This window comes from Pelodiscus sinensis, chromosome 7, assembly GCF_052426305.1.
Source record: "Pelodiscus sinensis isolate ZL-2025 chromosome 7, ASM5242630v1, whole genome shotgun sequence".
NCBI classification, from domain to species: domain Eukaryota; kingdom Metazoa; phylum Chordata; order Testudines; family Trionychidae; genus Pelodiscus; species Pelodiscus sinensis.
Genome location: NC_143058.1, coordinates 23112847 through 23138270, shown reverse-complemented (window position 1 = coordinate 23138270; position 25424 = coordinate 23112847). Strand labels below are relative to the sequence as shown.

At 38.5% G+C, this 25424-nt stretch overlaps 1 protein-coding gene across 1 annotated transcript in view; it reads left to right on the top strand.

The window, feature by feature from the left end:
- The window catches only part of LRP1B (LDL receptor related protein 1B), a 1362068-nt gene that overhangs the window by 291336 nt on the left and 1045308 nt on the right, over positions 1-25424 (top strand). The window lies entirely within an intron of this gene.

Genomic DNA, 25424 nt, shown 5'->3' with positions numbered 1-25424 from the left:
CTGTATATCGGGGCAATATCATATCCCTCATTATATTGTATAACATTATTTACTTAATATAAATCTGTTTTAACCAATGATGAGAAATCAAATATTTCATATTCTATGAGGGGGGTTTTTTGTGTTTTTTTTTAAACCAGAACAAAATATAATGGCCTTCTTTCATAAGGTGTTTGCAGATCTCTCTGTTGGGAAACATGAGCACCATCAAAGGTTGTGACATGTTTTCTACAACTACCATTTCATACTGTTTCTACCAGTGAAGTAGCTTTACAATCTCTTGTAGGTTTCATAAAAGCCCTGGCAGAAGAAATTGCACCAAGGTTGAATGCAAGCTTTATTGCTGCACACACAAAGGCTATGGTAATATGACTGACTTCAGTGGACCAGAATCAAGTCTGTGCTCTATGGTCTCTCTTCCCAGTGAACATCACCCCTATTTTGGCCTATTCTTCAACTTTGTTTGTCCCCTTAGGAATGGGAAAATATTGGTACCACCACAACTCTAATCTGCGTTTGAGTATCTACATTATTTCTGTGGTAGACATGTCCTGAATTTATTTTATACCCATAAATATGCTTCCCTTTTATCTAATAAATAGATTTTTCTGTATTATTCTGTTATCTATCTTCTTCTTTTCTGCCTTTTTAAATGTATAGTTTTGTTCCATTGAGTAACTAAATCTTATAGTTACTCTAAAAGTATCCACTTGTATATGTTTACAAATATACCAGTTGTTGATTACGTGAATCACCTTCTTGTATCAATTTTTTTAAGAAAGAGTAGCATGTGTTTCTTTAAACATGTTGTGTATGTCAGCTAATTAGTATGTGATCTTTTCTAAATGTGCCCAGGTCACTTACGCCTATGTACCATCAATGATGTAAATACTGTTCACTGATTTCTAATCATTAGTGATTAGTCGCTTGGCGAGCATCTTAGCCCTGTGTCCAAATACTGTATGGGTCCCATGAATATCTGTAAGAATCTACAGAGCTTCTGCTTAAATATTCAAGTGCGTTTGATGCTTAGATTGAGTATATATATATATATATATTGCTGTGCTATAAGCAGAGTTTTTCACTTGTGTGAAGAGATATATTTCTACATCTTTCTATAGATATATATCTACCTCTTCAGACAAGAGAGAAACTCTGCTTATAGCACAGCATAAGCTTGTCAGTGCTAATTCCTCTTCCATTGTAATACCTATTCACTGTTTTGCCTGTGCATCTTTCCAAGGTCACAGTATGTTGTAAAAGGTGCTTTCTGTTGACTGACTTTTAATCAATGAAAGATACAAATACTTTTTGAGTCTATAGCCATTTAGACTTTTAAGGCTCACAATATTTTAGTGGATGTTACTTCATACTCTAAAAGATGGAAACATCCCCATTTTTCTATGCAGCAGAGTCTATGTGTGAAAATAGTTCCCTTGTTTTCAGTAACAGAATTTTTCTAGGCTTTTATCCTCAAGCCTTCTTCAGCTGTGAATTGCTAGTATCATGATGGTACTTACAAATGTTACCACTCCTTAGGGCTTTAAGGAAGGGGTTGAAATTGCTTTGACATCCATGCCAGTTTTCTTCTCTGGAGTTAGGATTGCATTATAAGGTGTTTTTAAGCTCTAAAAAGGATGGTATGTGTCAGGTTAGGTCACGTCTAACATTTCTCTTTTTGCATTTTTCATGTCTTAGTGGACATGGGGTTCTAAACACTGACAGGATAAATTTACACTTTTACAGGGTGCAATGTTATTTTATCCAATTACAGATACAACTATTTTGAAGTTTACATAATCAACAACCAATATTATTGTTCCTTAAATTGGGAATAGGGGATTGTGATTTCACTCCCTAAACTGTGATTAAGTACAGAAATATGTGACAGAGTGACAGGTACGGAGGTAGAGTATAGAAGAGAATGGGGTCACTTGTGAGAATCATGGGAAAAATTGTGTTGAAGCTTGATAGAAGAAAGTCAGGGTATGGGCTCTATCCACATTTTTCAGAATTTAGAGGTTCGTCTTCAGGTTCATGTTAGATAAAGTGCAGAAGTTCTAGTTGTTGTTTCAGTTGAATTAGTTGAGGTGCCTCTGTGGTTATCTGAGGTTTGCAAAGCAATTTGCATACTTTAATTAATTAGTCTACATAGCAGTCTGTAAGGTAGATAAATATTTATTATCCTTGTTTTGCAGAAAGATAAATTGAGGTACAAAGAGGTTATGTTGCTTGGCTGAGGTCTCATAGTGAATGAGCTGCAGATCTCAGAATAGAACACAGAAGTCCTGACCTGCAGACCACTAATCAATAAATGTTCTCTCCAGGGTCTTGTAGAGGAAGTTTATTTGGGATTTTTAAATTAAGCCCCTCTCTGTCAAATATTGCTGAGACAAAGCAGTATGTTTGCATTTGCTGCCTTATGGCACCTAAGCATCATACAGCAATGCAGAAAATTCATCTTTCATTTGACAGTTTCTTTACTGGATTATTATAGTTCCTGTTGCTAATATACCCCAGCTGCAGTCTTTCCTAATACAGTAGTGGTAGGTCATGCAAAGTACTAACATACCCCAGCAAATTTTCATATAAAGGAAATTTATTTAAAATTTTCGGTAGAAGAAAACTTAAATTTATGTATAGCTCTGGATCACACAGTGTGTTCTCATAAATTTTTCCTTCTGAAACATGCCTAATGCCAACAGAATTAAGGAAAAATGTAGAGTGTCACTACAGGATTAAAATACAGAGCTAAATTCAAAATGCAGCTCTAATTCATTAATTCTAACTCATTCTGGCCCTAGATAACCAGAGTGTTCGCTATTAAAACTCTAACTTTTATTTGCTGATAACATGCAATGATTCACTAATGTGGCAGAATGCAGGAACCAAGCTTTGGAATTCCTTGCCAGGAGAGGTCAGACAGTGTTTAGACTGTAATGTAAAAGACAGCTTTGTTAGGAAAGCACTTGTAAATAATGGCAGCAAAGCTCATACACTTAAATTCTCCATTCACATTCCATTCTTCTCAAGACAATAGAAATGTTTTGTTGGGGTTCTATTTATTCTGTTTTAGATTTTGATAACCCTTACCTTTGCATGGCACTCAAGTGCTGAAAGAAAAGCCACCACAGACATACTGGCTATGTCTACACTGGCATGAATTTCCGGAACTGCTTAAAACGGAATACTATTCCGTTTTCAGTTTTTCCGGAAAAGGAGCATCTACATTGGCAGACTGCTTTTCCGGAAGAGCGTCTGTGGCCAATGTAGACGCACTTTTCCGGAAAAGAGCCCCGATCGCGAAAATGGCTTTTTTCCAGAAGAGACTACTGGGCTGTCTACACTGGCCCTTTTCCGGAACAGTGTTCCGGAATAAGGACTTATGCCCGAGCGGGAGCAGAATAGTTTTTCTGGAATAGCGGCTGATTTTGTACAGTAGAGCGTCGTTGCTTTTCCGGAAATTCAAGGGCCAGTGTAGACAGCTCGCAGCTTATTCCAGAAAAGCGGCTGATTTTCCGGAATAAGTGGCCCAGTGTAGACACAGCCAGTATGAATTAGATGGATAAAACAGCAGTAAGTACTGGCAAATGGGGACTACTTAATAGTGGTCACTGTTCTTAACTCTCTGAGTTGGGCTATTTGAAACATTAGTATAAGAATATTGAGAGTGTTTGTTTTAAGGATTGATTAGTTGTGGTTATGTTGCAGTTCATAATTTACAATGAGGAAGGAGGCATGCATAGCTCTTACTCTGGGAGTCTTAGCTGTCTTCCTAGTTCCTGTGTCACTCTACCACCAGCAGATTACATCCACTTTGTGACAAATCAGTGCTGCTGGTGAGGGCTTTCAGAGTACCATGGTCAAAGCTCCACCACTCCCTGCTCATCAACTGGGAGATATGGTGAATGTAGCCCAAGCAGGGGAGCAAGGGGCTACTTTTTGCCCCCATAGTCCCTCCTGCAGGTGCATGTAAGGTAAACAACAGTCTTTCTTTTAATGTGTAGATATACCATGATGAAAATGAAAAAGTGTATGGTATGACCCTTGCCTCCAAACTTGGGGACTATTTCTGTCTGAATATCATACTAAATATGCATGAGTACTCCAACAGCAGAAAGGTAATGCTGGGAACTGTAAGCAGGTATCAGAAAAATATGTACCAATCTAGTGCAAGATGAAACCATCTATGCATAGCTCACCTATGAATTGGCTCACAAGGAACTCAGCTACAGCAAAATGCCAGATAAATACTGCTATCAAAACCTGATTTATTACATATAAAATTATGTCTGTTGCTTATAAATATGTTATCCAGCAGCTTGGCTAATTCCTTATACAGCATCCATATTTTCTATAACTGTATGAGTAATATTTGTAAAAATGGAAAATCTATAATACATAAAAGAGATCATGTCCCTTTAATTTTATTAAAAACAGATTTGAAAAAAAAATCAATATCACTAAGCTTTGCTTTTATATGTAATCACATAGGGTTTTGATAGTGGTGATTCCAAAAGTAGAACCATATCATTAATTCAATATTTCCTCAGCTGGCATGCAATATTAAGACATATTGTTGCTTCTTGGCAGTAAGAAAGTCAAAAAATTTCAAACTTTCTAATAATTTATTTTACTAAGAAGCTTATCGACAATAGATGTACACATTTTGCACATCCTTTCTTCCATAATGCAGTTGATAATCAATGTGCAAGCCAGAATAGAAATTAGTCTACAATATTGATGCTATAGGATTTAGTTACCAGGTGTAACATAGCATGATATTTCTGACATTTTATTTTGCAAAAGTTAGCTTGCTTTAGGGCATTTTAGCATTTGTGTGGACAAACACTATAAAGAGATGATAACTTTGTTTGGAAGTTTAACACTTGATATTTTTTATGTTAAACTGAAGTTAAGAGAAAAAGGAAATGGTCACAACTCTAGCAGGCTACGTCTATACTGGCCACATAAGACAGAATAGGCATGCAAAGCAGGCAAGTCAGAATAGGGAAATCAGTGGGGGATTTAAATAAACATGGCCGCCGCTTTTTTTCTGGCTTGGGGAAAAGCCAGAAAAGAGCGTCTAGACTGGCACGATCCTCCGGAATAAAGCCCTTTTCCGGAGGATCTCTTATTCCTACTTGCAAGTTTATTTAAATCCCGCAGGGGATATTTAAATCCCCTGCGGATTTCCCTATTCTGACTTGCCTGCTTTGCATGCCTAGTCCGTCTTATGTGGCCAGTCGAGATGTAGCCCAGATGTATATACCATATCATTTGTCTTGTTTGCATTGTACTTCTTTCTGCATTTTTATTTAAGCAATTATTTACATCCTGTTCTGAATAAGAGATTTCGCTCAGCAGGCAAGATTGCAGAACTTCTTTTTTGTATGTGTAGCAGCAGAAGTTACTTTTGTTCTGAATGGATCTTTAGGATATTCTGTGTTTTAGAAAGATTTCTTTTTTGTTTGTTTGTTTTTGCCCTGGTATCCATGATAGCTTTTAAAAAATGAAACACAACATTTTTGAAGATTAAAATTACACAACCTTTCAATCATGGAATATCAGCATCACAATTTCACTGCTGTGGATATCGAATGTTTTCCAGCGTCTTCCTGATTCCCTGTATAGTTCTGTGCTGAACACAGAAACACTTTCTCTAGTGAGAGTGTTTTTGCTTAGAAGTGTTTTAAAAAAAGTGCTCATTGAGATTTCACATGACTATGTAGAGAGTTTTTTTAACTCTGCCTTTTGTTAGCTGTCTTTTTTTTCCTCAAAGTCTCATATTCCTAAAAGGATTTTGCTTAATTCCTAAATAGTAGATCTCTGGTTTAGAAATTGACGGCCATGAGTCAGTACCAGATATCTAGAGCTACCTAATGACTTCAGATCACCATGTCTCTTTCCACTGCAGTACAAATATTGATTATTATTAATTAATTGTAATTATTGTCATGATTTATTTCAGAAAACTGTTAGGCTGAAAATCTGGAGAAACATCTTGATCACTAGATATATTAGGCTGTGGATTAGTCGTCACGGGAAATGTCCATTGCTTAGAAATTGCTTTAAACTTAACAAGAGAAAGCAATTGTACGTAAACCGTTGGGAACATTAGTGTAATGACAGGGAGATGGGCTGGACAGTCTTTTCTCTCCCTTTTCCTATGATGCCATGCTTAGTAACTATTTATTGCACTCCAATTGTGTGCTATTCAAAATATCTGTAATGCAATTCCTGTATTACAAGTAATTATTCTTTCATTTTGACACTTGCAATAAAACATGCATACTTCAGCTTTAGAACATTTATTCTTTTTAAGTTGGAATTTAAATAGCAAGAGTGCTATTTAATAGCTTGACTTATAGTGAGGATGGCCTGTATTCATGTGGCTTAGGGTCAGGCCCTGATCCTTCAGTGGGGCTGAAATGAGAGCTTGTACAAATGCTTTTGCAGGAACTATATGTACATTCTGAGTAATCTCAGATAGGTACAAGCTGTCCCCTCTATAAAGCTAAGGTACATTCTAAAAAATTTGGACATAGCGAAACAACTTAAAGTGGCTTCCGGGGGTAGCCGACTTAGTCTGTACAGGATAAACTTAAAAAACAACAAATGGTCTGGTAGCACTTTATAGACTAACAAAACATGTAGATGGTATCATGAGCTTTCGTGGGCACGGCCCACTTCTTCAGATGACCGGAGTTTTGAGTTTACATTCGTGCAAATTGGGGTGTTGTTTCGCATGGCTTAACACCGGAAAATGGGAGGACTTATAAACGCATCAGTACCTATAAGCATTAATTACTTTAGTGTGGAAGGGATATATACTGGAGTGACTTATAGCAGGGATCCCCTATAATTAAAGAATTCAGGACATCCCAGGAGGAAAATGTATGTGAAACAGTTTCTTGCAGTAAATGTGAGATGAAAGCCCCAACCAATTGAACCAGCTGCTTTAGCAGGAGGCAAGCCTTAGGAATGCTGCATTTGAGATTGTCAGGTACTCATTCCACACTACATTGATCAGTCCAGGGAGAACACAATCACTGAGTACTAGCTGTTGACTTACTCAACTGTACTGCAGTTGACTAAATAAAGAATTGGTATTCCTTATCCTCATGAGTTTTGGGAGCCAACCATTTGCACTTCACTTGCTACTGATTCCCAAACATCGACAACAGCAAGGTAGTCACAAATAATCGAAAGAAGAAACTGGACAGAGACAGAGAGAACCTATAGATGAGAAAGCAGTAGAAAAGGGTGCAGATAGAATGCAGCAGAAGAACATCAAGAAGGATTTAGTAAAATAAACAAAGGATAAGGAGTTAAGACCATTTTAAAATGAAAAAAATGGGAAATTTTGGAGAGGAGGACTGAGATTATTGAATAATAGTGACCCCATCAATAGTATAGAAAATGTTGAGACAGGAAAACAACCACACACACTGGGTGATCCTGGATCACAATAGTGACATAAAATTACAAGCTTCCCATTGGAGATTGTTCCAAAGAAATTCATGATTCCAAGATGCCATTAAGAAGGTATTGATGAGGTCGAAAACCTGTTGAGTATCAGAATTGGCAGCAGTGACCTTTTGGCAAGTTTGGCATCAAAATTGTGGTGTTTTGTTTTAATGAAGACCTGATAATGGTTTGACTAAATGGAGACTTTTAGAGGAGCCAGTTTAAACTGGATTTTTTTTCCATTTTCTTCTCTTTTTGTGATATACCTCATTCTGTTACAATTTAAATGTAAATGTATTTGGGTTGTTTTATGCTAGCAATTTTACAATTTAGTGTTGTAATAAAAAGAGTTCAATTTTACTGAGCTGCATCAATGGGTTTCTATCAGAATGACATATTTTCCTGAGTTTGGACTTCAATAAAAAAAACCTGAGGAAGGATGATCTTGCTTTAAGATGTTTGAGTTCTGGGTTCTATTCTTGTCTTTTCCACAGATTTCCTGGGCATTCACTTTTGGAAAGCCACTAAGTCATAATAATTTACTTGCCCACACAGAAGAAACAGTAACATTACTTTGGAATCAAGACTGCAAGAAGACAAGTGAATTTCACCCCCAAGTTGCTTAACAACGTTTAATATGAGAAGAATCTAAGTTATTCTGCAAAAGTTGCAGTAATTAAGCAAAACAAAAAAAGCAGTAGGCTGGTCCTGTAGATCTGCTACTGTCTCTTTCTGCAAGGCAGTGCTGCAGCTGCTTCATGTCCTTTAGGGAGGAAGGATTCCCTACACTCTGCACACACACTCCCTATCACACCTCCCCTTTTTTGTTTTCATTTGGTAGACCTGTCCATTGAGCCACATATGGACTCAAATTGATATAAATGGGGAGGTGCTGTGTAAAAATTGATAGCAAGGTTATGTCTTCATGATGAATGGCAAATGTAAAAGAAAATAGAGAAAGAAAGATGGGCTTTATTCCAATGTACATCTTGTTATGGAAGAATTTTATAGAAAGGCACGTAAAGAAGACTAAGGCAGAAAACACGCTAAAGCACTCAATTATATTCACAGTCAGCTCATTTGCAAATCAGCATGGCAAGATGGGCAACTTCTAACCCCCCTACCTCCCCCTGTGTCTATTAAGGGTACTCTCTGAATACTAAATACGGGCTTCATAATTAGAACAAAAATTACTCATTTGATTTTGATGTTGGGCTTCATTTCAAAACTCCAAACACTGCTCAAGTGTGGGAGCTGAAAGAAAGGACTGCAAAATTAAAATAAAATCCCTGTAAAACTCCAGGAATAAGCTGGCAATCAGAAAAGCACTGGCACTTTTTCATGTTGTCATCTTATTGGAAAAAATGTAAATCTTTTTTGGCTTAAAGTGGTATGTGTGAAACCTTTTAATTTTGTTAAAATTAATTATCTGTCATTATCTTCTGATTAATACATGCAGGCTAGTCAAATATGTATTTAATATTCGGTATAATTTAACATTAAGCAAAAGAACACAACAGATAGCAGACTCATTTTACCGTGTGAAATATGGTAAAAATTTCTATGCAATTTGCTTCTCTCTGCTATGTATACTAATAAAAACAATCTGACTAATACTATAAAGTATACAGGTTTGAATTACTCTTCATATGTTGACACACCTTTCATGTAGTTATTTCTTAAAGAACCAAAATGTTGGGGGTAAAGATAAAAGGTGTGAAAATAGGGTTGACATCATGGTACAGAAAGAAAAGGGGGATGAGCATTTCTAGAACAAATGCCATACAGAAGACAGGGTAGAAATGGGTGAATTTAAGAAGTGAGGCATCTGTTGGAAAAGTAATATGGCAAAATACAAATGTCCCAATAAGTTTTTGGGAGGTGCAAGAGGCAACTTTGGGTTGGACAAAGTGGAGGAAGTAATAAAGAGGCCAGCCATTTTACAGTTGGCTCTGACCAACAGGGACAAATTGGTAGTGAATATGAAGGTAAAAGGCAAAGTGGGTGGAAGTGATCATGAAGTGATATATTTCACAATTCTAAGGAAAAAAGAGGTGTAAGAGCAGCAGAATAAGGACAATGGACTTCAAAAAACACACAGAAAACTGATAGGTAAGATCCAATGAGAAAAATATCTAAGGGAAAAAGGAGTCTGGGTGAACAGTCGGGTTCTTGGGGAGACAATATTAATTGAACAACTACAAATTATCCCAGTATAAAGGAAAGATATTAAGAAGACAATATGGCTAAATCAGGAGCTCTTTCATGACCTCAAATTTTTTAAAAAAAATTGAATTATGTGGGAAATAGAAAGTCAGGACACTTTGTGATGTAGGAGTTCTAAAAAATAGCACAAGTGCATAGGGACAAAATCAGAAAGAGTAATGCACAAAATGAGTTATAACTTAGAAGGCACACATAAAAAGAGGTTCTTTAAGTACATTGGAGCAATGGAAAGACAAAGAAAAATATAGATCTGCTACTGGAAGGGAAGTAGAGTTAATAGCAGATAGTATCAAGAAGACTGAAATATTTAATGCTTATTTTGCTTCTGTTTTCAATTAAAAAAGTTAATAGTGACTAGTCACACAATACTAGCAAGATGGAAGGCACACCAATCAGACAGTGGAAAAAAATAATAAAGAATATTTCAGTAAGTTAAATCTATTCAAGTCCCCAGGTGGGGAACCATTTTTGGTTCGGGTGCCACTGACCCATAGAAAAATCACTTGGGGGTCGCACACAAGTGAGAAGCGAAAACAAACCAACCCTCACTGACATGGTCCTTGACTGACCAGGAGAAAGATTCCCCATTCCCCTTGCACACCACAGCGAGGGGGACACAGGCTAGTAGATTTTGTGTGCTCCAGCCCAGTGTTGGGAGGAATGGGGCTGGAGCACCAGCATGGGCTACACTATACTGATGGTGAGCTCTGAGCATTGGAGGCTGGATCCAGGCAAGCCAGAGGCGAATCCAGTCTCCGGACCTGAAGTTCCTCACCCCTCCCCCAGAGCCTGATGAAATGTATCCTAGGGTCCTTAAGGAACTAGCTGAAGTAATCTTGGAACCATTACCACTTATCTTTGAGAAGTCATGGAAGATGGATAGTGTCTCTGAGGACTTGAGAAGGACAATGAGAGTCATTAAAAAAGGAGGACCCAGGGAATTATAGAACAGTCAGCCTGATTTTGATACCTAGAAAGAATGTGGAATAAATTAATCATCAGTCAATTTCTAAGTACATAGAGTATAACTGGGTTTATAAAGAAGAGCCGGCATAGATTTGACAAGAAAGTCTCATGATAAAGTAGACTAATGCCCTTCTTTAACAGGGTTACTGGCCTAATGGATAGTGGGGATAATATATATTTTATGAATACCTGTGACACATAATATATATAAATGTTATGAATACTTGTGACACATTCACACATAATATCCTCATATACAACCAGAGAGATATGATCTAGATAAAATTATTTTATGATGAGTGCACAACTATACTCCAAGATAGTTTGCTGTCAAATTGGGAAGATATATTTAGTTGGGTCTTACATGGGGCAGTCCTTAGTCTAGTGTTAGTTCATATTTTCACTAATGACTTGGATAAAAAAGGGGAAGGTGTTTTTATAAAATTTGCATATGACAAAGTGGTGAGGGGTTGGAAACACTTTGGTGGAAAGAATTAGAAAACAAAATTACCTTGATAAATTAGAAAATTGCTCTGGAATGAACATGATGAAATTTAGTAAAAGCAAGTGCAAAGTACAATGCAAATAAATATCAAATGCAAAAAATACAAAATAGGGAATAAGTGGCTGAAGAGAAGTTCTGCTAAAAGGGATCTGGGAATTATAGAGAATCACAAACTGAAGATGAGCCTACAATCTGGTGTAGTTGCAAAAAAGGCAAACGTGGGATGTATGAAAATAATGTCCCATAAGACATGGGAAATAAATGGTCCACTCTACGATGAAATATTATCTCTAATTTAGGGCACCACACTTTTAAAAAAGAGTTGGAGAAATTGGAGAGAGTCCAGGGCAGAGCAACAAAAATGAGAAAAGTTTTAAAAACTTTATGAGAGAAGTAAAAAAAAAAATGGATACAGGTAATCTTGATAAAAGAAGACTGAAGGGAGTCTTCAAATATGTGAATGGATGCTATAACATGAATGAAGAACAACTGCCTCCTTGTCCACTGAAGGTAGGACAAGAAGTAATGTGCATTATCTGCAGCAAGGGAGATGTGGGTTAGATACTAGGAAACCCTTACTAGCTATAAGAACAGGTACATTCTAGAACAGGCTTCCAAGGGAAGTTGTAGAGAGCCATTCCCTGACAGTTTTTAAGAAGAGGCTGAACAAAAGCATGTCAGGGATGATCTAGCCTTACTTGGTCTAAGTTTACTTCAAAGCAGGGGAACAGACTTGATGACTTTTCAAAATCCCTTCCAGCACTTCATTTCTATGGTTCTCTGATGGATACAAAGACAGAGATGTGACCTCAAGTATCCCTCAATTGCAGAGCTAGGGGAAGACAGCTACTTAACTCAGCGTGGCGCTACTCCACCATGCTGAGTCTCTCCTTGGATTATACAGTTGTGCTTCGTCACTACTCTGGCATGGTGTGTTTGGGATGGTGTGCAGAGGAGCAAGGTCACAAACACTTGTCTGTAAAATGTGACACCTTCTGCCCACATTTTGTTGACCTGCTCCCAGATGAGGGGGATCCAAGAGCAAACACTCCTTGTGCTCTCTGAGGGCACGTCGACATAGCAGGGCTAAAGCTGAACTACTACACAACTTGATCTATGGCAGTTGCATAGCTTAAGTCAAAATAACTTATTTCAGCTTTTGGCGCAGTCTGCACAGCAGGAAGTCTGAGGTAGAGCACTCTTCCTCTGACTTCCTTTACTCCTCATAAAATTACAGGAGTTGGAATAAGAAGTCCTCTAGCTCGACATTATTTTTACATTATGTAGAAATATCTGCTTGTATTGTGTACACGGACTACATTATTTCAGAATAACATCAGCTATTCCGAAATAACGCTGCTATGTAGCTGTTCCCTTAGAGCTCAGAGGTTGTTATTGTATGACCTTTGTAGAGTGGTACAGTATGAACCTCCCAAAACCGGGACTTCTTCGTCCAGTAACATCCATGGTCTTGCAGGACCATGAGTATTCCTGGCCCAGGGAGTCCTGGCTAGGAGCCCCCAGTGTCTGGGCTGGCGGCTCAGAACCTGGAAGGACTGGGGCTGGGACCAGCACCAGAGCCCCAGTAGCATAGCAGGAGCCATCACAGTTGCGGCAGCCACAATAGCAGGGCCGGGCCAGAGACTTGGCAGCCTTGGTAGCCCCAATAGCTGACCTGGAGACATGACAGTGCTGATATCGGGGGGCTAGGGCTAGGGACGTGGCAGCCCCGATAGTGGGGCTGGGATTGGGGCAGTCTGGGCTGCTGGGGCCACAGTAGCCCAGCAGCCTGGCATGGGGGGTGGCTGGAGCTGGCAACAGGGAGGGAAGTTGGTCTGGCAAGCAGGGGAGCTCCTCTGGTCCATCGAATTCCCTCATTTGGGACTGTTGAGGTCCCAAAGTTGCCGGACCAGAGAGGTCCAACCTGTACAAAAGAGTCATGCTCTTAGGTCTATGCATGGGACCACTCATGGTCTGACCCTTACATTCTAATTGTCCTGCAACTTTATCTTTTTCTCATTGGGTCACTATTTAAGTATTCTTGATGTCTTCCTTTCTCATCTTGGAACAGTATAGAACATATTCAGGGATAATAATCACAGATATTTAAAAATGTTCTGTTTATTTTACTATATATATTCAGATTAATCTTTATTTTGGACCAGAATTATTACACAGAAATGTGAAGTTCTGCTCTAAAAGGGTTACTTTATTCTAATGAGAAAACTTCTGGAAATGCCATGTACCTTGTTCTCTTGATTTATCCACAAATCAGACAAGGAATGATGTCAAAGTTTAACACTTCCCAAGATACAAAAAAGAAATATCACATTTCTTTGAAAAAAGTAAAATCTTGGAATGAGATGGAGTAGATTTGAACTTGAGATAAGCTTTATGTAAGCATGCCTGGGAAATATTTTCCCTATCTGTCCCATGCATATCTTTGTTGCAGAAAAACCCCAAATCACCACATCTCTACAAAGACAATCCTGGAGACTGCATATGAGCTTGAAACTAGGAATGTGCTAAAGTATCTTGTTGAATTAAGGCCTCTTACTGGTTTAAATGAAATCAGAATGAGCACAAATATGATCACAGGTGTTTACTTTTAGCACCTCCCCTTAGGTATCAGAGGCAAATTTAATTAACATGGTTTGAACAAGTGTAATACTCCTTTTCCAAATTTTGCATGCAGATATGAACTATGCATATAGATAACATTTTTAAAATCATCTCACTGAGTTCAGAAGTTACTTAATAAATTTGAAAATGAGGACTTAGGCTCCTAAGACACTTAGGTGGTTTTTGTAAAGTTTACCCAACCCTTCTGCCCCACCAGCTGTTATATATGCATCTAGATTTAAATTTGCCATAGAGCATTAATATTCTTGTGTTTCCAAGCAAGTGATTAGAAGTTTTTTTTTTTTTTTTTTGGTGCTTAATATTAATACATTATTTGTTTGTGATTTCCTTCAACCAGTTTTCCGTAAGTGCAAGAGTTTGTTTTTCAAATAATGTTTGTTGTCAGTATAACAATTTTTTCCTGAGATTAATCCTGGCTTCTTTTCTAGTTCTTTGTGTTATTTTTTTTTTAAAGTAGAACATTTTTTTTTCATTTGTGCCATTTTGCACTCACAACTGTATTGCGTCCTACTAGTCAGTCTGGAAATTAGTTCTGTGCAGCTCATGTGAATTTTCTGAGGCCATTGTCTGCTCTTCTGTATATGCCGTATGCTCCCTGGACGGTGGTGTCCTCTTCAGGATATTACCCTTTGGCAGTGCCTAGCACTCTGTTCTCCCTCCTTTCAGGGGTACTGGCAGTCCTCAGTCTGGCTCCATGCTGTGGTCCCAAGTCTAACCTCTCCATCAGGGGCAAGATGAGCCAAGACAGCCACAGGCATGCCACAGGTCTTTTATTCCCATGTAGCTATACCCTATAATACTCAACTATTCTGTTGGAAAATTTCTGATGAGCTCTGTGTAAAACTTCAATCTGACTGGGAGAAAGGGCACTTTTTTTCTGTCATGTTAATTCAATTGAGTTAAATACAACGAAAAAGTCCTGTCAACGTGTAGGCTTATGTGTTTGAAGCTGAATATCTTGGTTATGTTTTAGATGGAGAGGGAAAAACCTAGACTAATCCCAATCGGAAACACATCCCTTTTCCGGAATTTGGGGCCAGTGTAGACGTAGCCATAAAGTATAAACCAATTGGTCTGTCTAATGAGTATTTTAACTGCTACATATTCTGTTTCTTCAAAATTCAAAATTGAGCCCTAAAAGATTGATCCTATTCTTTTCTGAGAAAACTGAAATCTTACAAGGGGCACACGTAAAGCATGCTCAAATAAATGTATAGGGAACACTTCTTTATGTCTTTATTTATTTATGTATTTATTGTCCCGTTGTGGTGGTCCTTCTGTTTTTACTCTTCTGAGTGCAACTTTTTTTACTCTCAACTTAGCATATTTCCCCTTATAAAAATATAATTAACTAGAACATATGGGGTACTTGTACCACAGCATGGGCTATAAAAATTCAAAGGGACTTAATTAATTAGAAGACCAAGAAACAGCATGTTTCTACAAGCACAGTAAAATTGAAGATAATAATTTTAACCTAATTTATGTTCTAAATGTTTGAAAGATGAAGATGATTGTAGGAGCAGCTGGATCTCAAACTTTTGCCTTTAAGGCAAAATTTTGAGGATTTCATTGAGAAAAAAACTATTTTGAGGATTTCTTTAGAAAGTATAAATCAGTTGTACAACAGACTATCAGGGAAATATGTAATGGTCAGGCTTAGCCTTGTCTGATTCTTTTTCCCATTGTACATTCTGCATTCCATGTTGAAAAGCAATTTTATTCATGTTGTCTAAGAAGTCAGCCTAGTCTAAATGCTTGTTTCCATTCTGAATGCCTTTAAACAGTACTATAATTTTTATTATTTATTATAGCACTCAGAAATGTTAAATAAAATTTATGTTCCAACTGAGTTTTCTACTTAGATGGAGGAGGTGATACATCAACACAATGAACTTTTATTGCCCATTTTAAAACAGATTAGTATTGAGATGTCCACTTTATGTTTGAATTACTAAATTAATGGTTGGTGACATACTATCTATGGACATCAGTACTACACATAATCTAAACTGGTTGAGAAATGAGATTTTTTTTCATTTTGTTTTTCACAAATAGGGTGAATATTTTCCTTTTAGTGAGGTACCTATTGATTTAGTAACATTTTTATGTCAAAAGCTATGAATGGGACACATCCAGCCCACTTAATTAGCTTCATTAATACACATTAATACAGGTCCCACAATTGACAGGTCACTGCTTTTGCTGTGTATAACAAGGAGTAGTCTTGCGGCACCTTAGAGTACATCTACACAGCAGCATTATTTTGGAATAACTGACATTAAAACTCAAAATGCATGTCTGTGTAGCAAGCCATCATTTCAAAATAAAGTTGAGCTGGAGGACTTCTCACTCTTACTCCTGTAACCCTCATTTTATGAGGAATAAGGGAAGTCAAAGGAATCTTCAACTTCCTGCTGTGTAGAGATCGCCAAAAGCCAAGTTAAGCTATTTTGACTTAAGCTATGTAATTGACATAGCTGAAGTTGTGTAGCTTAATTTGAGTTTTGCTCTGCTGGCCAGACATACCATTAGAGATTAACAAAAATAAATAGGCTCTTGGTCTTTTTTAAAAACTGTATGCTCCTTGAGACCAGATGAGATTTTCTCTTATTTGGGAAAGCTCTCAGCTGATATAAACTTAGTTTTAACATCAAATGGCCTCTCCCCAGTGCATGGGGCAAGCAAAAAAGGAAGAAAATGGTATAGAGAGATGGGAGAAGCTATTCTACACAGCACCAATTTTTCATTGAGAGTATTTACTAATAGAAAAATGAGTGTTCTAAAATCATGTCCAGTGCAAACTGGCCCTCAGAATGATGCACTAGTTGAGGCTATGACCTGTAGAACTGGACTGCCTCCTAGAAACTGAGTATCCCACTATATAATTTCTCCTTCATAATTCATTCATTCACTCATTAATTCATTAATTAATTAAACTACAACATAAATAATATTGTTGTCCCTTTTCAACATGGGTGACTAGACAGAGTCTGAGTTCCTGTGGGCATTTCAGCTGAGAGTAGAAGTTGGTGATAGTCCAGTATTTCTTTCATATAGTTTTGTTTGTTTACAAAAATGTGCAAAATCCTGAATTTCTGAATTCAGAATTAATGAAACTGCATAAAATAGCTTATTTTGCTCATAGCAGCAATAATACTCTTTTCAGCTTATATCTCTGATCTAAAAACCTCTTCCCAAATTTGTTCCAGGTTCAGCCACAATGCTTTCAACTGCTTCTTTAGGCTCTCTGTGTTTTTCAGTCTTTTTTGTCTCCTTTTAATTTGTGTTCTCTCATATACTTACATCCACATCCACAAGGACACAATACTTAGAGTTTCTTCTTACACACATAGTGCTAGTTTCTGAACAGACTCGAGTAGACCTTTTTAAAGTGTGACCTCCTAAACTTCTCTGGCAACTAACTTAAATGAAGGCTTTCTTCCTACAGCAGTTTGAATGAAGTTTTTACTCAACCCCTAGCAAGGTTTCACTCAGTTCATAACAATGTGATGTTTCCTCACTCTAAGGAGGAAAATAGAAAGACATGTCAATTAGCCACAGGCTACAGGAAATCTGATATGACTCTTTGGCATATATCAATTGAATATTTCTTTTTTCCACTCCTGACGATACTGCAAATATAAAGGAGTTTTGTAAAAAATATATATATCAAAAAGATTGATTGCTATTACTAGATTCGGCACTAGAAATTTGCCTCAAAAATTAACATGGCAAATGGTCCCATTGAATCAGTACTGAAAACAGTTTAAGAGTTAGATGGGAGGAAGCTATTTTTTAGTAATCTTGAAAGGTTATTCTTGAGAAATGAGCCTCATTCAGAACACAGAATTTTTAGCCCCCAACAAAATTCCCACTGGGGATAACACTGACTCAGTCTGGGATGAACAAGGCTCCTGCAGCCAGACCTTTTTAGATCAGACCTGGTTTTCATAGATTTAGCTCACATATGTCAAGCTTTGTTGACATTAGAGCTATCATTGATCCTGACATTGGTTCAGCAGAAATGAATTTCGTTTTGTTTCTATTGATTGATAGATTAATTGACTGATCAATATGTTTCCTCATGTAGCATTTGCTAGGAGCAAGTCTTCAAGAATTCTTAGAGTAATGGTCCTGAAAACTATTTGTCCTGTCAACACAAGCCATTAAAATGTTTTTCATGACCAGTCAAGCAACCATTTTTGTCTTACTTTGAACTGATGGTGTAGAACCATGCCCCCACAGACAAAATAAACATGAAAGTAAAAGTGCAGATATGCTGGAATAGCTGTGCCTATACTACAGAGTACTGCTGGCACAGCTGTGTTGATCAAGGATCTCACCAGTTCACACCTGACAGACACTTGGACTGGCATTTGTAATGTAAAGATCGTCTTTTAAGCCTGTGGATCTTTCTTTTGTTTTTCTCTAACTCCCCTTACCTATTTCCCTGAGATAGGCAAACCTTATTCCTCTGAGCTGATCACGAGATGTGCTAATTTGCAAGTTTTGATTACAACAATTACTATATGTGAACAAATAAGGCCCACCAATGGTATAAAATCAAGCCTCTTATCTTTGCCCAAGATACGTGTTAAAGAGATAAGCAATTCCTTATCTCTGGGCTGTTCAATGAAGTGGGTTATTCAATCAGCTAAGAAATGTTCAAGCCTAAACTCCTCCAGCAAGTAGTATTCATTTATGCTTACCATTTTAAAAAGATGAGTATTTTTGAGAGGTATCCTGAGCATTTACAGTGCCTGTACAGTGCCAGGCATTGTTCTTATATAGAGACTGATGAAAAGCTGTTCCCTCTAAAAAGTAAAGGAATGCAAAATATTGGAGGAGGGAGATGGTGCAAAACCACTATTATTGGAGATGAACCAAAATGCACCAGTTCACTATCTATTGAAAAGTTCTCCTTCTGGCAGCTTATCTAAAGTTCCAAAATTATGTCAAGGGTACAGAATGACAGATTTTTTTGCAGATTGTTTATAGGCCTGTTGTATGGATGTTTGCAGGTATAATTAAAAAGACATTATGTTGCATATTATATAGAATGATTCTCTCTTTTAAATGTGTATTCAGAGATGTATATTCTGCTGTGGTTTGCTATTTAAATAGATTTTGGAGATAAGAAAACCCTGACAGACATTATAAATTCTCATAGCACTTAGTGGGACAAATACTAAATATGTCTCTTGTTTATTAGCTTGTACTTGCCAGTCATAGCCTGATATAATGTGTTAAAAGCAGAGCTCAGTCACAGATGGATATATAGTCTGGCACCCATTGGTCTTCCATTGTTGTGTGTTCATTTACAATTAAACCACTCAAAACACACAGGTAAACTTTTGTTCCAAAGAATTTACAGCCTAAAACAAACCAAATAAGACCAAGGATGTGCAGGGTAGGGATACACATTGAAGCATGTGGCCAGTTTTATTTAATAGATTATTTTAAACAAAGAAGAAGATGAGGCTACGTCTACACTGCAGGCTTCTTGCACAAGAACTGTTTTGTGCAAGAGTTCTTGCACAAAAGATCTTGCTCAAGAGTGCATCCACACTGCCATGTGCTTTTGCGCAAGAGCGTCCATGGCAGTGTGGACACTCTCTTGTGCAAGAAAGCTCTGATGGCCATTTTAGCCAAAGGGGTTTCTTGTGCAAGAAACCCCTGTTGCCCATCCACGCTTCCTTCTTGCACAAGAGCTATTGCGCAAGAGGGATTATTCCTCATGGGGAGAGGAATAACTCTTGTGCAAGAAGCCCTCTGTTCCAACACTTTACTGTAAATATACTTGTGCAAGAACGCGCATGCAGTGTAGATGCTCCGCAAGTTTTGGGGCAAAAACGGCTGTTCTTGTGCAAGAAGCCTGCAGTGTAGATGTAGCCTGTGATAGTGTGAAAGGGGATTGGGAAGGAGAGAACGATGCTATGAAATTGGTGGGGCATGTTATCTAGACAGCTAAGTTATGTGAAGTGAAGAAAAAAGATGGGAGAAGTCACACCCTCTCAATGCGCTAGTTTGCTTTCTCCATCTCTCTCCCTCTCTCTCTCTCTCTCTCTCTCTCTCTCATATATTGATCACTGCATCTCTTCACCTACATTTCTCTCTCCTAAGATTACTACTTACCTTGCCATAGTTTTTATGGGTCTATACCAAATAACTTTAGGGAACTTAATTTGCTTATCCTAGAGTTGAATTTAGTCTGTGTCACAGAGTGGCTGACCTAAATTATATGCATGTACATGATGCAGTTTTCAAATGTTTCACTGCATCTGTGTCAGAACTTTTTGGTGCAGGAACTGTGGGTTCTCCTATTGTGAGAAGCAGCCACCATATAAAGTAAACAAAATAATTATCATAGCAATAGCATAATGATTATAATTGAAAATTAGAACAGGAGCAGCTAACAGCGAGTTTAGAGAGGGAGTTCTCCAGGTAAAAGAGGAGTAAATATGGGACCCTTGTGGTAAGTGGCTGTCTGTAGTGTGTGTGTGTCGGGGGAGGGGGGTTATTTGCTGTGTGCTGAGCTTGTGTCTGGTTTGTTTGTTTGTTTGTTTGTTTGTTTGTTTGTTTGAAGGAGCTTCTAAAAGGTTTGAAATCTAGAAGCCTCTGTTAATTGGCTGAGCCTCAGTCAGGGGGAAGGGCTACCAGAGCTTTATAAGCCTTTGAGTCAGTGACCAGGGAGCGTGCGCACAGGAGCAGCTAACAGGGAGTTTGGAGAGGGAGTTTAGAGGGCACTACTGACTTCTGACCTTCTTTAAACATAACTTTTATAATCTATATTCTAGACATTTAATAAGCCAGGTTTAGATTTAAATTTATTCATAAGAAAAACGGAGACAGAAGCTCAGCAGCAGAGTGGGGGCTATCCTGTTTATTGCATCGAGTGTCACATGTATGATTACCTGCCCTGTGGGAGGGTGGCATATGTGTGCACCCGTTGCAAGGAGCTCCTGACCCTCAGAGGCCGAGTTCGGGCTTGGAGGCCAGGGTGGCTGAACTGGAGGAGCTAAGGGAGATACAGAGATATGTTGATGAGACTTTCCGGGACACTGTAGTACTATCCCACCTCCAGTCTGAGAGCCCCAGTGCTCTTAAAGAGGATGAAAGTCTCAAGGGAACAGAGCATTCAATGGGAACAGAGGGAAACCATCCTGTAGATGGGACCCTCCTTCCAGAGGATGTTGCGGCATCCTCTCACACTGAGGATACCTCTAAGGGGCAGGGAATTCCAGTTGTTACGAAGAGGCAGGTGTTAGTAGTGCATGATTCGATCATTAGAAACATAGATAGTTGGGTTTGTGACGACCAGGAGAACTGTATGGTCACTTGCGTGCCTACTGCGAAGGTTGTGGCTCTCTCGAGGCATCTATGGTGGCAGGACCTCTATGGTGGCATTCTCAGAAATGCTTCCAGTTCCACGTGCAGGGCCAGGTAGGCAGGCAGAGCTTCAGAGTCTCAATGTGTGGATGAGACAATGGTGTAAGGAAGAGGGGTTTGGTTTTATTAGGAACTGGGGACACTTTTGGGAGAGGGAAGGATGCCTATACAGGAAGGATGGGTTTCACCTAAACCAGGGTGGAACCAGACTGCTGACACTAAACATTAAAAAGGCCGTAGAGCAGTTTTTAAACTAAGAGATGGGGGAAAGCTGATTGGTGCAGAGATGCACGTAAATAGGATGGAGATTTCTCTTAGAGGAGAATCCATTGATAGAGATTCTCTAAGCTGTAGTCAGGAAGAGAGGAAGGGAGAGGACAAACTATGGGCCAGAGCAGACAAACCACCGCATATTAAGGAATCCAATGTATCAGGGAAGGGCAGACAAATAAGCAGTGGCAAATTTTTAAAGTGCTTCTACACAAATGCTAGGAGTCTGACTAATAAGATGGGTGAACTAGAGTACCTCATATTAAAGGAGGAGATTGATATAATAGGCATCACTGAAACCTGGTGGAATGAGGAAAATCTGTGGGACACAATCATACCAGGATATAAAATATATCAGAAGGATAGAGCAGGCCAGGTGGGTGGCGGAGTGGCACTGTATGTGAAAGATAATGTAGAATTGAAGGAAATAAAAATATTAAATGAATCAACATGTTCAATAGAATCGCTATGGATAGTAATTCCATGCTCCAATAATAAGAAATTAGCAGTAGGGATATATTACTGACCACCTGACCAGGACAGTGATACTCACATTGAAATGCTGATGGAGATTAGAGAGGCTACCAAAATAAAGAACTCTGTAATAATGGGGGATTTTAATTATCCCCATATTGACTGGATACATGTCACCTCAGGAAGAGAAGCAGAGATAAAATTTCTCAATGGCTTAAATGACTGCTTCTTGGAGCAGCTGGTACAGGGACCCACAAGGGGAGAGGCAATTCTCGATTTAGTCCTGAGTGGAGCGCAGGATCAGGTCCAGGAGATAACCGTTACAGGACCGCTTGGGAATAGTGACCATAATATAATAACATTTAACATTTCTGTGGTGGGAAGAACACCTCAGCAGTCCAGCACTCGGGAATTTAATTTCAAAAAGGGGAATTACAAAAAATGAGGAGGTTAGTTAAACAGAAATTATAAAGCACAATGACTATAGCCAAATCCCTGCAAGCTGCATGGAAACTTTTTAAAGACACCATAATAGAGGCCCAACTTAAATGTATACCCCATATTAAGAAACATAGCAAGAGACCTAAAAAAGAGTCACCGTGGCTTAACCACCATGTAAAAGAAGCAGTGAGGGACAAAAAAGCATCTTTTAAGAAGTGGAAGTCCAATCCTAGTGAGATAAATAGAAAGGAACATAAACACTGTCAAATCAAATGTAAAAATGAAATAAGAAAAGCAAAAAAAGATTTTGAGGAACAGCTAGCCAAAAACTCAAAAAGAAATAACAAAATGTTTTTTAAGTATATTAGAAGCAGGAAGCCTGCTAAAAAACCTGTGGGTCCCCTAGAGGATCGAGATATAAAAGGAACAATCAAGGACGATAAAGCCATTGCGGATAAATTAAATTATTTCTTTGCTTCAGTCTTCACGGCTGAGGACGTTAGGGAGATTCCCAAATCTGCACCATCCTTTGTGGGTGATGAATCTGAGGAACTGTCCTGGATTGAAGTGTCATTAGAGGAGGTTTTGGAACAAATAGAAAAACTTAATGTTAACAAATCTCCGGAACTGGATGGCATTCATCCAAGGGTTCTAAAAGAACTCAAATGGGAAATTGCTGAACTATTACCTGTGGTTTGTAATCTATCCTTTAAATCGGCTTCCATACCTAATGACTGGAATGTAGCCAACGTGACACCAATATTTAAAAAGGACTCTAGACGTGATCCTGGCAATTACAGACCGGTAAGTCTAACTTCAGTACCAGGCAAATTAGTCGAAACAATAGTAAAGAATAAAATTGTGAGGCATGTAGAACATAATTTGTTGAACAAAAGTCAGCATGGTTTCTGTAAAGGGAAATCATGTCTTGCTAATCTATTAGAGTTCTTTGAAGGTGTTAACAAACATGCAGACAAGGGGGATCCAGTAGATATAGTATACTTAGATTTTCAGAAAGCCTTTGATAAGGTCCCTCACCAAGGCTCTTTTGTAAATTACATTGCCATGGGATAAGAGGGAAGGTCCTTTTTTGGATTGAGAACTGGTTAAAAGACCAGAAACAAAGGGTAGGAATAAATGGTTAATTTTCAGAATAGAGAGGGGTAACTAGTGGTGTCCCCCAAGGGTCAGTCCTGGGACCAATCCTTTTCAACTTATTCATAAATGACTTAGAGGAAGGAGTAAGCAGTGAGGTGTAAAGTTTGCGGATGATACCAAACTGTTTAGGATAATCAAGACAGAAGCAGACTGTGAGGGACTCCAAAAAGATCTCACCAAACTGAGTGACTGGGCAACAAAATGGCAAATGAAATGTAATGTGGATAAGTGTAAAGTAAAGCACATCGGGAAAAATAACCCCAACTATGCGTACGGTATGATGGGGGCTAATTTGGCTATGACAAATCAGGAAGGCGGTCTTGGAGTTATTGTGGAAAGTTCTCTGAAAACTTCCACATGGTCAAAAAGTCAAAAAGGCAAATAGGATGCTAGGAATTAAGAAAGGAATAGAAAATGAGAAACAGAATTTCTTACTGCCCCTGTATAAAACTATGGTATGCCCACGTGTTGAATACTGTGTACAGATGTGGTCTCCTCACCTCAAAAAAGATATTTTGGCCTTGGAGAGGGTTCAGAAAAGGGCAACTAAAATGATTTAGGGTTTGGAGAGGTTAAAACGACTGGGACTTTTCAGTTTAGGAAAGAGGAGACTGAGGGGGGATATGATAGAGGTCTATAAAATCATGAGTGGTGTGGAGAGGGTGGATAAAGAAAAGTTATTTATTAGTTCCCATAATAGAAGAACTAGAGGACACCAAATGAAATTAATGGGTAGCAGGTTTAAAACTACTAAAAGTTCTTCTTCACACGGCATGTAGTCAACCTGTGGAACTCCTTGCCAGAGGAGGCTGTGAAGGCTAGGACTATAACAGAGTTTAAAGAGAAGCTAGATAATTTCATGGAGGTTAGGTCCATAAGAGGCTATTAGTCAGGGGATGGAAATGGTGTCCCTGGTGTCTGTTCATCAGAGGCTGGAGGAGGATGGCAGGAGACAAATCGCTTGATCATTGTCTTTGGTCCACCCTCTCTGGGGCACCTGGTGCTGGCCACTATCGGCAGACAGGCTACTGGCTCGATGGATCTTTGGTCTGACCCAGTATGGCCATTCTTATGTTCTTAAACAGGACAATAGACCTGAAGAACAAGTCTGTCACTGAGAAATGGTGATGAGAAAATTCATTCCTGACCTTGCTACATCTCCAGAGTTCCTTATTTTTCCCAGCACTTGCAGATAACATTATTGGGAAATCTTATTAAATTCTCATGTGTCATCATAGGTGTATTACTTAGACTGAGCATTTTTCCTCAAACCTCCTGGTTCCAATAAACATAAAATTGCCTTTAGCTAAACTTCCAGCAAACTATTAACTTCCCTGAAAGAGAAATATGTCTAAAATGGAAGATAAGCAGTTAAAGCAGCTGTAATTGGGAGCATGCACTCAAACACTTCGCAGCACTTCATGATAGCCATGTGAGAAATACTGCATTATGTCACACTACTCCTCCCCACACACACTATATAGAAAAAAGAGAATGTGTATGACTGTCTCTATAATCCTAGCAAGCCAAAGCAGGCCAGTCACAGACCATCAGGTCATTACACGTTTCTTTCCAAATTTCAGTAGATGAGAAAGGTTCAAGACGTTCAATAGATCAAATTATTGCTTAAGGAAAGATGGCTGAACTTTGTTGTGACTCCTAGCCCTCACTTGTCCTTCAATCTTTTCTTTCCTCTATCCTCACTGACTGAATATTTCATAGCAAGCCAAACATTGAGCATATCAAATAACCAGTATATAAACCAAAGGCACACTGAATAAAGCTAGTCTTCACTTTCATTCTAGAAAGTGGAAGCTTCTGCCATTTCTTTATCTGTGGTGATGTGGATAGTATCATTCAAATGCCATTGGCCTGCAGA